The sequence below is a fragment of the Fukomys damarensis genome, unplaced genomic scaffold, assembly GCF_012274545.1.
Source record: "Fukomys damarensis isolate Sample0158 unplaced genomic scaffold, DMR_v1.0_HiC HiC_scaffold_36, whole genome shotgun sequence".
Taxonomy (NCBI): Eukaryota; Metazoa; Chordata; class Mammalia; order Rodentia; family Bathyergidae; genus Fukomys; species Fukomys damarensis.
Window position 1 is genome coordinate 31,706,614 of NW_022900948.1, and position 14,375 is coordinate 31,720,988.

Sequence of the window (14,375 nt, forward strand, 5' to 3'; positions counted from 1 at the left end):
TTTTTTTTTTTTTTTTTTGCCAGCTCTACTCTCTTTCCCCAAGGGTCAGATCATAGAAACAAATTCCTAGGAGCCTGAGTCTTGAAATATTGAAACAAGTAGCCATATTGCTTTTAAGTGATGAGTTTTCATTTTAGGTGGAATATACCTGTGTGACTAAGGAAAAAAAGTTGATGTTCCTATATTTGAAATCTCTCTACCTTCATAAAGAAAATCTATCAATTTTCCAATAAGGCCACAAACCATGCATTACGAAGTAACTTTGCCTTTGTTAAAAAAAAAAATGCACACTAGAGAACTAAAGTCGGAGCCTGTATCTTACCTGTAAAAATGTGATGTGGGGGTGAGAGTTTCACTCCTAGTTTCATTTCACTCTCACTTCGGGATAAAAGCACAAGTGATCCAATGTTAGATAGAGAATACAAGGAACCCTGTATCCCATAAATAATGGGATGTACACAGAGGCTGGGACACTGTGCAGGATTCACTACAATTTCCATTTGGTAGAGAAAAGGCCACAATGAAAATGAATTTATGTAACATAATGATCTTTGTAGCTGAAGAATTGCATCTTTATGAAGAAATGTATATTACTCTTCAATTCATTAGTCATCAGAATTACTACAGATTTAAATGCAGTATTGGTGATATTGATCATAATGACTGCAGTCTATTGAGTGCCTCCCATGAAAATGCAGTGTTTTGTTTAAGCCTCACAATCCAATTAGATGAATATTATTATATGGATGAGGAATACAAGCTAAGAAAGACTGGGTTACTGAACCAAGATTAGAGTTGTTGTATGAGCCAGGGTTAGCAATCACCAGAAGGAAGAGGGAAGTAAGAACAGCATCTTGAGTAAAGTTGCTCCAGCTCATGCAAAAAGACAACTAAGAGGAGGAAAAGATGGTTTTATTTTGCATGATTCTAGAGAGTAGCATAAATACAGTCAGGAAGGTCTGCATTATAAGGCTAAGGGTATCTAATAATTAGAGATGCCCAGGCATTTTTTTCTATAATCAAGTATTCACACACTTGCCTAGAATGTTATGGACAAAATTCCTGGCTGCATGGAAGGGTTAGGGTTACAATTTCAAGGACTTCTCCTCTACTTACTTGCATGATGCAAAGGGTTTGCAAGCTCAGTGATCCCTGAAACTACTGAGGTGGACTTGTAAAGTTGACTCAGAGAACAGCCTCTTGATTCAGGTTGGATATTGCCTCTTAAACAAAACCATAGCCTGAAAATATCTCAGCTCCCTCCTGAGGAAAACGATTGTTGCAAAGCCAGGTGCTAAGCTCAGATATAGGTGAAACTGCCAATATTGTCAGGCTGCTCAAAATTCCCACCTAAAACATGATACAATACATGATACAAAACAATACAAAACAATACAATACAAAACAATACGTGATACTGTATTGTTATTGAAATATCAAACTGGCCCAAAGATTTGGCATAAATGGCACCTTTTTCAAAAAGTGTTGGAAAGATAAAAATCAGACATACATGAAATGTCTTGGCACAGTGTCTGGAGCACAGTAAGTTTTCAATAAATATTAGTTGAGTCCAGTAATGTCCTCAGAGGTTTGATCTGGGTCGCTCAGCTCTTTGAGGTAGGGCATTGCCCAGGGGTGGGAAATGTTGCCAGCAGAGAGCTCCAGCTATTTATCTACTTTAGGGTCTGACTGTGAGAACAGCCTCACTGAACTTCCATGCTCTCCAGAACATTCTGCACCCAGGGCTTGAGTGAGTCAAGGAAGAAGGTCTCAGTCACTTTACACTAAGGTGGTGTCCTCTGACTAGCTCTTCCATAGACCAGTTGAGCCTTGGTCAGGCCTGTATGACCTTGGGACTTCTCCACTGTCTATCCTGCCTTTCTGCCTTTCACAAATATGAATTCCTAGAAAGTAGCTCATATTCTAAACTCCACTTCAGTCTCTGTTCTCATGGATCATAACCTGCTACATCTGCTTGTATCCCCTGGACCCATATGTAAATCAGAAAGACATTAGAGTGGAGACTACACAATGGAAACTGTGTTCCTGTAGTGTACTATGTGATACTGGATATTTCTGCTGCCTTTAGTCACCGGGTTTATAGCAGGAGGTGTGGGAGCCAAATAATCTCTTGGGATTCATGTGGTGCTGACCTTGCTTATACTTCCCCGATTCCTCCATCCACACTCTCATCTCTGCCTCTGTGTTATGGTTTCTCCTGCATTTTGAAAGCATCCTGTATTCATGGCAGAAAGACCTCCTTCTTCTGGCCTCTCACTTAGCTTTAGAAATTAAATTCTCTATTTGATGTCTTTTGATCAAAGACACCATTGTTCTCCTTACAATCCCCTGTGGCACCTATTACTACCTGGTTTTCAGTCTTGAAGTTATTCGGGGAATAAATCCCAGGCCTTCTGGGTTTTTCTGACTAAGGAATACATAATGAACGACACTCCATGATACTCTTTCCAGTCATCCTTTTCTTGACATAAACATTACCCAATTTAGTAAAGATCAAATTGTATTCAAATGAAATGCTGCAGGACATAAATATAACTGAGTAACTGGTCCAGTAAATGAAGACATGATACTGTATTTTAATCAACTGTCACTGTCAGGTGGTGCAACATGAAAAAAAAATTATTCTTTTCCAACCAAGCGTGTCTTTTTTGAAATGAAATTACCATTGCTTTGTATTAATTTGCTTTTTCCTTGTGAGAAAGGAAGTGTGAGAGATGCCAAAATACAGAAGGGCGATGAAGCAGCTGACATAAGGCGGGCCAAAAGGAGCTAAGAAAATCTGGGATGAGAAAAAAAAATCAAATGTATTAAATGCCTAATTCTAGCTAGGCACTCTTCTGGGGCCTTTGTATATGTTATATTTAACAATTGTATTTTACAGATAAGAAAGTTGAAGTTCAGATTTTGTAATATTTTGCCCTGAATCCTACAAGAAAGATAAAGGAGTTGGAAACTGAAACCCAGGCATAATTGCTTCCAACAAAAAATCTGCTTCAATAAATGAATGAAGATAGAAAATGTGATAATATTTGGAATAGTAAATAATCAATAGAAGCCAGCATATATTGTTTAAATGGTGAGAAAAAAGGGAGAGACACAGACAGAGAGACAGAGGTAGAACAGGTGGTACTATCAATAATAGCATAAAATAATGTTAATAAGAGCAAAGTTTGGGGCTAAACGCAAAGGTATGGATAATTGCAAAGCATATTTACTCCCCAAAACCTTTCAGTAGGTAGGAAGATGTGACCTACATACGTAAAAGGAGAATTAGTTCCTCAAGGAACTGAGAAAGCTGTCATATCCTCTCCGTTTTAAACTCAGAGCCAAGAGCCTGTCTTAAGTAGATAGAAAGATCTGCAAGAAAGATATCTCCCCACTCTTAATTAATTTGATTACGAATGCTGCATTAGACACTTTCCCATCACTTGGACAAAATATGTGACATTGAAGGAGAAGTTTCCTTGGTTCATTGGTCCAGTGCATTCGGTTCCTGGTAGGCTATCTTCAAGGCCAAAATGGCAGGATGGACAAAATCTCAAACGTGGCAGCCTGGAAGCAGAGAGTGAGAGAGGAGAGAGATCAGGGTCCAGAATGTACCCACTCAGGTCACACCTCCAGTGACCCATCTCCCAACAAGACATTGAGCCAGGAACTAATAAATGGATTAATCCACTGATAAGAACAATGCCCCATGATACAAACTCTCTCCTAAGGTTCCACTTCTGAACATATGAGACCTTGAGGGACATTTTAGATTCAAACCATAATAAGTATGGATGATGTTCTGTTTTGTCGTCCTTTCTTGGTTCTCTGTTTCAAGATCTCCTCCTCCTATTTCTGCACATATCTCCTAGGGGGCTACATTAAAAATGTAGATCCCACTATGAGACTACTTAGCCTAACAGTTTCAAAAGTCTTTAATTCATCCAAATAAAGGTCTTGCTTTATAGAGCTATGAGCTTTTACTTGTATACTTAGTAATTAAGTTATTGCTACTCTAAGAAAAATAGTGAAAAATTATCTGTGATTCCCAAAGAGTTCTGTGCATATTATCCTGAAAATTATACACAATTTTACTGTATATTCACACACAAATTTCTCAATGATGTAAAGTTCATCTATGAACATATTAAGCTGTACTTTAATGAGTATTTTAAAAGAAAGAATATGTAAGATGATACGAAAAAGTCATAGAAATAATGCTCACTACAAATACTATTCATTTCAAACAAAATGTTTTAGGAGGAAAAATCCCTTTCATTAGTAGCCAGAATTCAAGAAAAAAAAAAAATTCAAGGTTGTTTTAAAACTGGAAGCTGTACTGCTGAAAGACCATAGAAAAGCCAGTCGTATCTGAAGGTTTTGCATGTGGGTGTGTAATATAGACATAGAGTTTCAATTTCTTCTGCAGAGAAGGAATGCAAAGATGTGACGTTTCTGAAATTCTAAACCTGCACAGGGGTCGAGGGGAATCATTAGTCTGAGCACATAAGCCAAGGTATGCTTTATGAATGCTGAAGCTGAAAGGTTTGCTTTTAAGGACGTATGCACATTTCCCTCCTGGCCACCCTGCATCCATCCCTTCTTAAAAGGGTCTCCCTTGGAAAATAAAGTCAGTGATTTTTTTTTTCCAATGGACACACAAAGCAGGAACAGATGTGACACGGGTAACCTCTACTTTGTGCATACCTCGGAGAAAAACGACACGGACTAAAGCAGAGATCTGGATTCAGGCCAGTGAGAAGGACAATTGGAGTTTAGGCCTCTAATGACATGGTTCACTTCAGCTCACTCTTTTGTGCTTGGGTAAGGGGTGCAGGTGGGAAAGGGGGAGCTGTGTTTATTTGTCACAAGCAGAAATGTAGGACTTGCAAAAGTCTGACATTCTCTTTAGCTCTACGCAATCGATTTTCCTCACATCACAATACCTACCCTTCTTTTTTTCACCATTTTTTAGTGCATTGAGAAAATGATTCAGTAAAATGCTTGTAGGCTGAATTCTAGAGTCTGACACCCTACATCAGAATGCTGGCTCTGCCACCTAAAAGCAATTAAAATTCATCTCTATGTCTCAGTTTTCTTCTTGGTTATGCACAGAATGATAATGCTATCACCTAATTCACTGAGATTTTTTTGTTGTTGTTTAGTAAATTTTAGATAGTACACGAGAAGCATTTAGAGCAAAATCCACCACTTATCAAGGGTTCAAATGATGTTATTTGTTATGATTATCCAGAACCACTTTATACCATGTTTTTTTATTTGGGCCAATTTCATATTTTCCTTATGAGAAAGCAAGCTGAATTCACCTTATATATACTGTTTAGATTCGTATGCTGGTAAATGTTCACCAACTAGCTCTCTAAAACAGGAAGCTCAGATTTGTAGTGTTTGTTGATTTCTGTGGTGTAAATACTCCCATTATGGTCATTCTTAAGCTATCAACATGACGTCAAGTGGCTTACAAAATTCCTAAAAATTTGACAATGGTCTCCGTGAGCCAATACAATCCAGTTTCAGAACACCACTGAAGGCATATACAAGGGAAAGTCATGAAAGAATAGATATGTGAATAAATAAATGAAGAAATGACCATCTCACATCAGGGAAGGTAAATGATAAAAGAGTCATTGCATGCTGATGTTTAGTGTGTCTTTCAGTACTCTTCTCGGTCCATGACTATGAGAAATAGTTACTGAAGATTTGTAGCATGCAGTGGTCCTTTGTGCTTTCCCAGAAGAAAAGAGAGCTTTGATCCAAAAATATTGGTATTATCAAACATTGTTTTTTGGTGTGGAAATTTATAATGCATATCAATAAGTTAGAGACACTGATAAATCTTATACTTACATTCACCAAAATAAAAAAATGCATAAAATAAAAACTATAGGTGCCAGGGATTTAGCTCAGTGATTCTGCTGCCTGCCTCACAAGTGAAAGTTCCTGAGTTCAATCACTGGTACCAAAAAACAAAAGCAAAAACCACAACTTCTTTTCTTTCCAAAATTTAACTATTACAAACTGTGCTGCTATAAACATGGGTGCACATACTTCTCTGTGATATGATTCTTTTAGCTCTCTTGGAAAGATACCCAGCAGAGGGATGGCTAGGTCAAATGGAACCTCCAGTCCAAGCTCTGTGAGGTATCTCCATACTGATTTCCATAGTGGTTGCACTAGTCTGCACTCTCACCAACAATGGAGAAGGGTTCCTTTCTCGCCACAAACCCGCCAACATTTGTTATTGTGTGATTTCTTGATAGCAGCCATTCTTTGTGGGGGTTTTTCTATAAAAGGGAATATTACTCAGCCATAAAGAATGAGAAAATAGATTCATTCATAGGAAAATCGATACATATTGAAGATATACTCCTAAGTGAAATAAATAAGTCACACATGTGTAAATACTGAATAGTTTCCCTGGTGTGAATAATCTGCAACAATGCATAAGATTCTAATAATATTACTGACATTTAGAAATGGGAAGAAAGGAGCTAAAGGTGTAGGGAAGGTGGGATGGGTAGGGGAAGAGTAAAAAGGGAAAAGAAAAAAATGTGAGAGAATGAAAAGATGAAAATAAAGTGTTTGTAGATGGGGAGGGGAGGAGGGGGTGAAGGGAGGGCAGAGGTAAGGGGGAAAAATGAGAATCAAGACGTCATGTAGAGGTACATGATCCCAACAATGAGTGCAACTGCACTGTATCCCTAAAATGTACCAATAAACTCAATTAAAGCTGAAAAAAAAAACAAAAAACAAAAACAAAAAAAAAAACCCAAAACAAAAGCAAAAACCTAAACCAAAAAATATAGGAACTATCTGCTGAAATCTGCCATTACTCAATTCACAGATGAACAAATTGTCCCCATTGTACATATGGCAAAATAGAGTTTGACAATTTTTAATTAACTTACTGTGACACTGTTGATCTTTCCATCTTTGAAGTGACCATTCTGTCTTCAGTATTTTACCTGAGATGTTACTGTAAAAATATAATCATCAGTTTCAGCTTAGCCCTCTATTCTGTAAAACAATGTCAGGGCTTTAACCAAGAATATAAAAATTATTAGAAGTACATTTCTAAACTGTCCATAATATGACTTAAATTTTAGTTTTACATTCTTCTATCATCCTCTATTAATGAAAAAATCTACAAACAATGCAAAAAAAAAGAGAAAAATAAATCGAAAGCAGAAATCAAGGAAACAAAAACAAGGGACGCTTCTATTCCTATGTACGTGATCCTATCTTTTCTTGACTTGAAATTCAATGCTTCATGTCTCTCATCTTCTTCTTCTACTGGCTTTGACAACAACTATTAATTGGTTAACTCAGGAACCTTTCCTTCTTCCTCGCTTATCCCTGATCTCTTCCACTTCTCCATTCTTCACTTTCCCAACCAACTCTTGTCTGCAGCAGTTGTCCACACAGCTTTACTTCTTAGCCACTTTTCAAACCTCCTCAATTAGGCATCCCCCACCACCACACAGAAACTCCATAATGTAATCAATGACCTTACGGTGAATCCTTGGGCAACTTTCCACCCTTTATTTATTAGCCACTGATTTCTTCTTGCAACACATTATTTCTTTTTGCTGTCTTGACAACTCACCATTTTTGTTTTCCTTGTACTTCTCTAGTGACTCTGTCTCCACCTCCAACGGAGGTGTCATTTTCTTTGCATTTTCTCCAAATAGTGGCTTTCCTCAAAGATAAATTCCAGGACCATCGCAGTAGTCATGCCGCTTGAGTGATCTCACCTCCTATCATGGATGCGGTTACAGCTTTTACCATGATTACTCTGGGTTTACATTCGGTCTAGAACACATGTATTTGAAATCAAATCCAATTTCTTAAATGAAATTTTAGCTTGACTGGATCTGAAATATTGTCAGACTCTAAATTATTAATAATTCATATTTTTACTATGTTCCTCAAAATGTGTTCCTTTGGGAAAGTAAATTTCACTCAAGCTTCTAAATTGAATGAATGAATGAGTGAACAGTACTTGTCAACTTTCTCCTCTCTCTTGTATCAAATCTAATCCATCAACAAGCCTGTTATTCATCTGGCTAATACTTATAAAATTCACTCATACATTTTTCTTCAACACGCTATGATCCAGTCTTTTCTTGATTACATATCAATGGCATCCTCCAGCTCAGGCTTTTAGGCTGTATTTATGTTCCCATACAAACTACTCCTTTAGAGATATATTTCTAAAATTAAAATCTGATACTTTCAGCCTTTAAAAAAAATCCTCCCATGGTTTCTTTGTATTATTAATTTATACTACACATCTTGAAGTTATTCCAAAATTTTCAGCTGGTCAAAGCACTTTTATTCCTTAATACTCTGTACACACTTGCAGTAAATGCACACACACACACACACACACACACACACGTACCCTCAGTTATCTTGACCAATTCTCATTCATTCTCCCTGTAGCAGCCTGAAAGCCATTTCTGAGGAAAGACTTCCCTTCTCTAGTTCCTAAGGTCTCCCTTCTAAATGTTCTCAAATATCCCTGAACTTGGACTAATATAACACTTACCAAGCATATTTGTAAAATCATACATTCCTTCCTCAATATACTAGAGTTTTTTTAAAGTATGTGAAACCTAAAAATGCTTGTGTAAAGTATGTCCTATAAGGTTAAAGAATAGTAAAGTAATGAGTTTCAGGATTTCTAACTTCATGCCACAAATGATATATGTATATTATCCTAATGTATAGCCATATTATTTAAATAGCCTATATTCATATAATTTGTATTACATATAGTGATGTCAATAAAGGACAGAATTTTTGTTAAAATGATTAAATAACATATGTGTTTTCTGAGGTTTCCTCCTGAATCACCATGAAGATGATAATAATCATATTAAAATGTTTAAATTCATGAGGATGACAAAAACCAGAAATAAGGTGACCTGAAAAAGAGACATCACCAAATTTTGCTGAATAAGAGCTGCCTTAAAATGGGAAACCCAGTCAAGTAATGGCTAAAATGAGATGCCATTTTAAAAATAAATGGAATAAAAGAATATTTTGAATGCTGACTGAACTCTAGCCACCTTCTTTTCCTCAACAATAAGATGCTTACAGGAGATAGGAAGGTTGGAGATGGCTTCCTTTTGGAGGACACTGATTAGACCAAAGGAAAAAAACACACAAAGTAGTGGCATTTAAGGCCCTCATCAAAAAAGTGAGTCATGAGTGCATCACCAGGGAGAGTAATGCAAGCAGTCAAGGAATCTTGGTAAAGCATTAGATTTCCTTGCTTTATTCATGCATACAAATAGACACTCATGCCCAAAGGCATGTGCCAGGTTATCTAATGAAGGATAAAACCTAAATACAAACCTATAATGTGAGATTTATAATAATTATATAAATAATTATGACAACTATAAAAACAAGAATGTGAAAAAGTATGTGTTATAAGGAGGAATAATCTGAGAACCAAAATATTTTTGAAAAATATCATCATAATTGCCCTAAAATTATTTTAAAATTGGATTAAAAATAATATCGAGAAAATATCTAAGAAGGTAAACAAAATAGATAAATAGACAGAAGATATGAGAGAATACTGTCAAAATATTAGAGAACAAACTAGAAATACCAGAAATACTAATAAGACCTCCACAAAGAAAGAAAAGAAAGAATAAAGGGATGGAAATAATGATGTGTATGAATTATATAAATATTCATAGAAGAGTCAGGTGTAGTAATGTGCACTTCTAATCCAGCACTATGTTAGGTTAAGGCAGTAGGCTTACACGTTGAAGTGAAATCTGGATATCTTAATGAGATCCCATCTCAAAAACAAAACAACCAAAAAGGGCTGGGGCTATAATCCTGTGGTAGAGTGCCCTTGGATTCAGTTCTCATATATGTGATATATGTATGAAATTTCTGAATACTGAATGTATTGAGAAGACCACAAGAATTTTCACAGAGCAAGAAGGAAAAAAAGTCCATATGCAAGTTATTAAGAGTCAGAATGTCACCGCTGGTTTTAACACAACTCTTAACATTAACAGAAAAAATAGAATGATATCTTTATCATTGAAAAGAAAAGGGGTTTGTGGCATCTAATTCCTAGGCTCTTAATCAAATGTAAAGGCAAAATAAGGATAGGTTGGTATTTTCAAAGACTATAAAGGATCTTTGTGTGTCTCCATAACTTGGGGAACAATAGCATAAACAACTATAAAATTCAGTAAATAGTGCTTTCTTTTCTGGGAAGAATGAAAGGAATCCTGAAGATGACGCTGAAGGAAAATTCCAGGTAAGAGCTGCTTGAAAAGTTCATGAGGTAGATAAAATGGAGTATGAGAGTTCAGTCCCTGGGAGAGAGATTTCCAAATAAATGACAGAGTGCTAAATGATACAGACAGATGGCAGATAGACAGACAGACATACAGATAACTTGTTTTTTAACCAAAATTTAAAAAAAAGTTATATTGTTCTGGTGGATATTTGAAGGTTTAAGAAATATATCCCTACACAAATGCATTAATCAGGCAATTTTCTAAGGAGAGAAAAATTAGTAAGAGGAGAAAAAATAATGATGCTCTATTTTATGGTACAGATTTGAAAATATTTACATTGCCCAATGATAAAACACTACATCTTGATTTAAATTTTAACAGTATGATAGAACCTCCCTGAAAACTTTATATCCTTTTGTTCCGGTCCAAAGAATGAACCATGGGTATGTTTCAAGACAGCAGCCAAATTTCCATCAGACATGGAAATAATTATCTCCACAAAACATGAACATAATGCTATAAGGAGAAATAATGAGTAAAGTCAATAAGTAATCTTTAAAATTAAATCAAATATACATAATTTAGATAAGTGGAAGTGAATGCCCAAAAATATTTCCAAAGTGTTTAAATTGTGTGCTTCATGGAACCAAGAATCAGTGGTAAGAGGGGGCAAAAGACAGCTAAAATCTTATGTCACTATTTGACTTTTCTTTATTTAACAAAAGCAATTTTATATATGACTTTAACGAGCAATAAGGCAGTGGGAAGAAAAGAGGCAGAGCACACAGATGTGAATCAAGCATTATGTTGTTTATGAATTGGGTGCTTAGCTCAGTTGGTTTTATTATGCCTTATCGCACACATGAAGCTCACACATATTATTTCCTATGCATCAAATGCTAAGAAGTATTTCATTATGTAGAAGCACATAAGATGAAATGCTGAAAGAAAAAACTTGAAAGCCAGAAGTCTTATCTGTGCCAAAATATTTGAACACTTTTGGAAATGGAGCCAAATACACACTGATAGTCTCAACTACTAGTGAAGCTGGGGCAGAGTGATGTTCTTAGCTCTAGAGGTTAGGGCTATAAAGGACAACATAGTAAGATCTTGCGGAAAGAAAGAAAGAAAGAAAGAAAGAAAGAAAGAAAGAAAGAAAGAAAGAAAGAAAGAAAGAAAAAGAAAGAAAAAGAAAGGGGAAGGAAGGGGAAGGAAGGAAGGAAGGAACAAAGAGAGAGAGAGGGAGACATAGAGAGAGAGACAGGGACACAGAGAGTGAGAGAGAACCTAACATTTTTGGACACGGGAAATGGATTTCCATATGCATCTGGAAATTTTTGGAGGAGATCTCCATCAAATTTCATTTTCTTTGATTAAAAAATAAATAGGTCCATCAGTAAAGTGCAAAACTCTGTGTGAAAGCTTCATAGGTTGGTAAAGTTACTTTGTGGTTGAAGAAAAGATGCCGCTGTGAGACATAAGACCATAATCAGTGAGTGAGAAGAAAAATAAAGCTTTCTTTACTGACATTTAGAAATGGGAAGAAAGGAGCTAAAGGTGTAGGGAAGGTGGGATGGGTAGGGGAAGGGTAATAAGGGAAAAGAAAAAATGTGAGATAATGAAAAGATGGAAATGAAGTGTTTGTAGATGGGGAGGGGAGGAGGGGGTGAAGGGAGGGCAGGGACAAGGGGAAAAAATGAGAACCAAGACCTGTCATGTAGAGGTACAAATTCCCAACAATGAATGTAACTGTACTGTATCCCTAAAATGTACCAATAAACTCAATTGAAGCTGAAAGAATTTTTTAAAAAATAAAGCTTTCTGTGCTGTAGTTCAAGGTAGTCTATCTTGTTCTCAGACTTTCCTGAAGGACAGTTTGGGGTTACAGCCATTTTCATTCTGGAATTTTCTGAAAAAAAAAAAAAAACAATGGAAAACTGGTATCAACTTGGAACTAAACATTAATTACCTACTCTTTCTAATGGATCTAAAAATGAGCTGGGCCAGTACGTAACTCCTTGCTACCTTCCCTGCTGGTTTGCCAGCTGCCTGCAGCTTGCGACTTTGTCTTGTTCCCTCCCACATACCCACTGCCACTTCCTTGCTATTTTGGGATAAGCAGTTTAATGAATGGTTGATCTAATATTTCTATTGATACTTTTGTATTATTGATTAAATTGGGGTTTGACTGAATAGAAACTTTATACATTAGATCCAATCTTTATAATTGCTCATTTCCTTTTCTCCTAAATTTGTTAAAAGCAAAAGCATATACTTCAGAGACAGAAAATGCCAGCATAATTCCCGGCTTTTTCCTTTGTTGACTATTACTTTGAGCAACCTGCTGTAGCTTTCTGAGCCTAAATTTTCTCATCAATTAAATGATTATAATAGAATTTTCTCATAAGAATTTTTATAAGGAAAATGTGCCAATAAATGTGCATTTTATATACTATAAATTAATATATAAAAGTCAGTCCTGGGGTCTTGCAGTTTACTCTGAGGATGAACTTTGTGTTAGACCGGGCTGCCAGGGTGCTTAAGTTCAGCAATGTCCCAGGTTGTGCAGACAAATGGAACTCAGCCATTAAGCCAGACATGGGAACTAAGCTTGTATGAATTACAACGAACTCCTCGGGAGGCAATAACAGATGGCTTGGAAATTGTGGTTTCACCTAAAAGTCTTCACAGCGAATTAATGTGCCCAATTTGTTTGGATAGTTTGAAAAACTCAATGATTACAAAGGAGTGTTTGCACCGTGTTTGTGCAGATTGTATTATCACAGCCCTAAGAAGTGGTCACAAAGAATGTCCTACCTGTCGGAAAAAAACTAGTTTCCAAAAGATTACTAAGACCAGACCCAAACTTTGATTCACTCATCAGCAAAATTTATCCAAGTCGTGATGAGTACAAAGCTCATCAAGAGAGAGTATTAGCCAGGATCAACAAGCACAATAATCAGCAGGCACTCGGCCAAAGCACTGAAGAAGGTCTGAAGATCCAGGCCGTGAACAGATTACAGTGAGTCAAGAAACAACAGATTGAAAATGGTAGTGGAGCAGAAGATAATGGTCGCAGTTAGCACTGTAGTAATTCATCCACACATGGCAATCAGGGGGCTGGCCCTAGGAACAAACGGACCAAAACATCTTATGATTCTGGGCTTGAATTTGATAATAACAATGCAACAGTAGCAAATGATCCAGTAATGGATGGTGAGAGTGAAATTGAGTTAGTATTCAGGCCTCATCCCACACTTATGGGAAAAGATGACAGTGCACAGACAAGGTACATAAAGACTTCAGTTAATGCCACTGTTGCTCACCTATCAGAGTATCTGGCTGTGAGGTTAATTTTAGAAGAACTGCAAAGCAAAGGAGAATCGAACCAGATGAACCTTGATATAGCCAGTGAGAAGCATTGTACCATTTATATAGCAGTGGCCAGTTCACTGTAGTAAATGGCTCTTTTTTGTTGGAATTGGTCAGGGAGAAATACTGGAAAGTGAGCAAATCCATGGAACCAAGGAGCAAAAATGAGCTTTTAGAAACTAATTCTGGACTGAACTTTTTTTTATAACCTAACTCTTTAATATTAAAGATGTACCATCATTACTTTTATGGGCAGATCTTGGATGTGTTGTTCAGTTTCCTTTCTGAGCCAGACTCATTTACACTATTAGAATTACTTCCCCTTAATGTAAGAGTTACTTTTTGGAAGGGACTGCAGTTATTCAGTACTTTTTATTTCCTTTAAAAAATATATCTAAGTTGTATGCTTTCAAAAGTATAGTTCCATTTGGAGCACTCTTTGACCCAGGAATTTTTCACAGTTATGTATTCTTAAGATTCAATTGGCTATCAGTTTTCCCTCCCATCAAAAGTTTTGTAGGCCTATGGAATGATAAATACAGTAGTATGTATTCCAACTCCCCCCACTGGAGTCTTATATATTTATAGTTTTCTATATAAACTGCAGTATCTTCATGAAGACCAAGGCTCAAATTTACTGTGCTTACAAACAATTCTCATAGGATTATAATTTTCATGGTATTTTCTTCCATAACATCA

The 14,375-nt window shown here is 36.4% G+C and overlaps 1 pseudogene; it reads left to right on the plus strand.

Moving 5' to 3' along the window:
- Positions 1–12,855: 12,855 nt before the first annotated feature.
- LOC104873020 lies at positions 12,856–13,884 on the plus strand (annotated as a pseudogene).
- Positions 13,885–14,375: the final 491 nt, after the last annotated feature.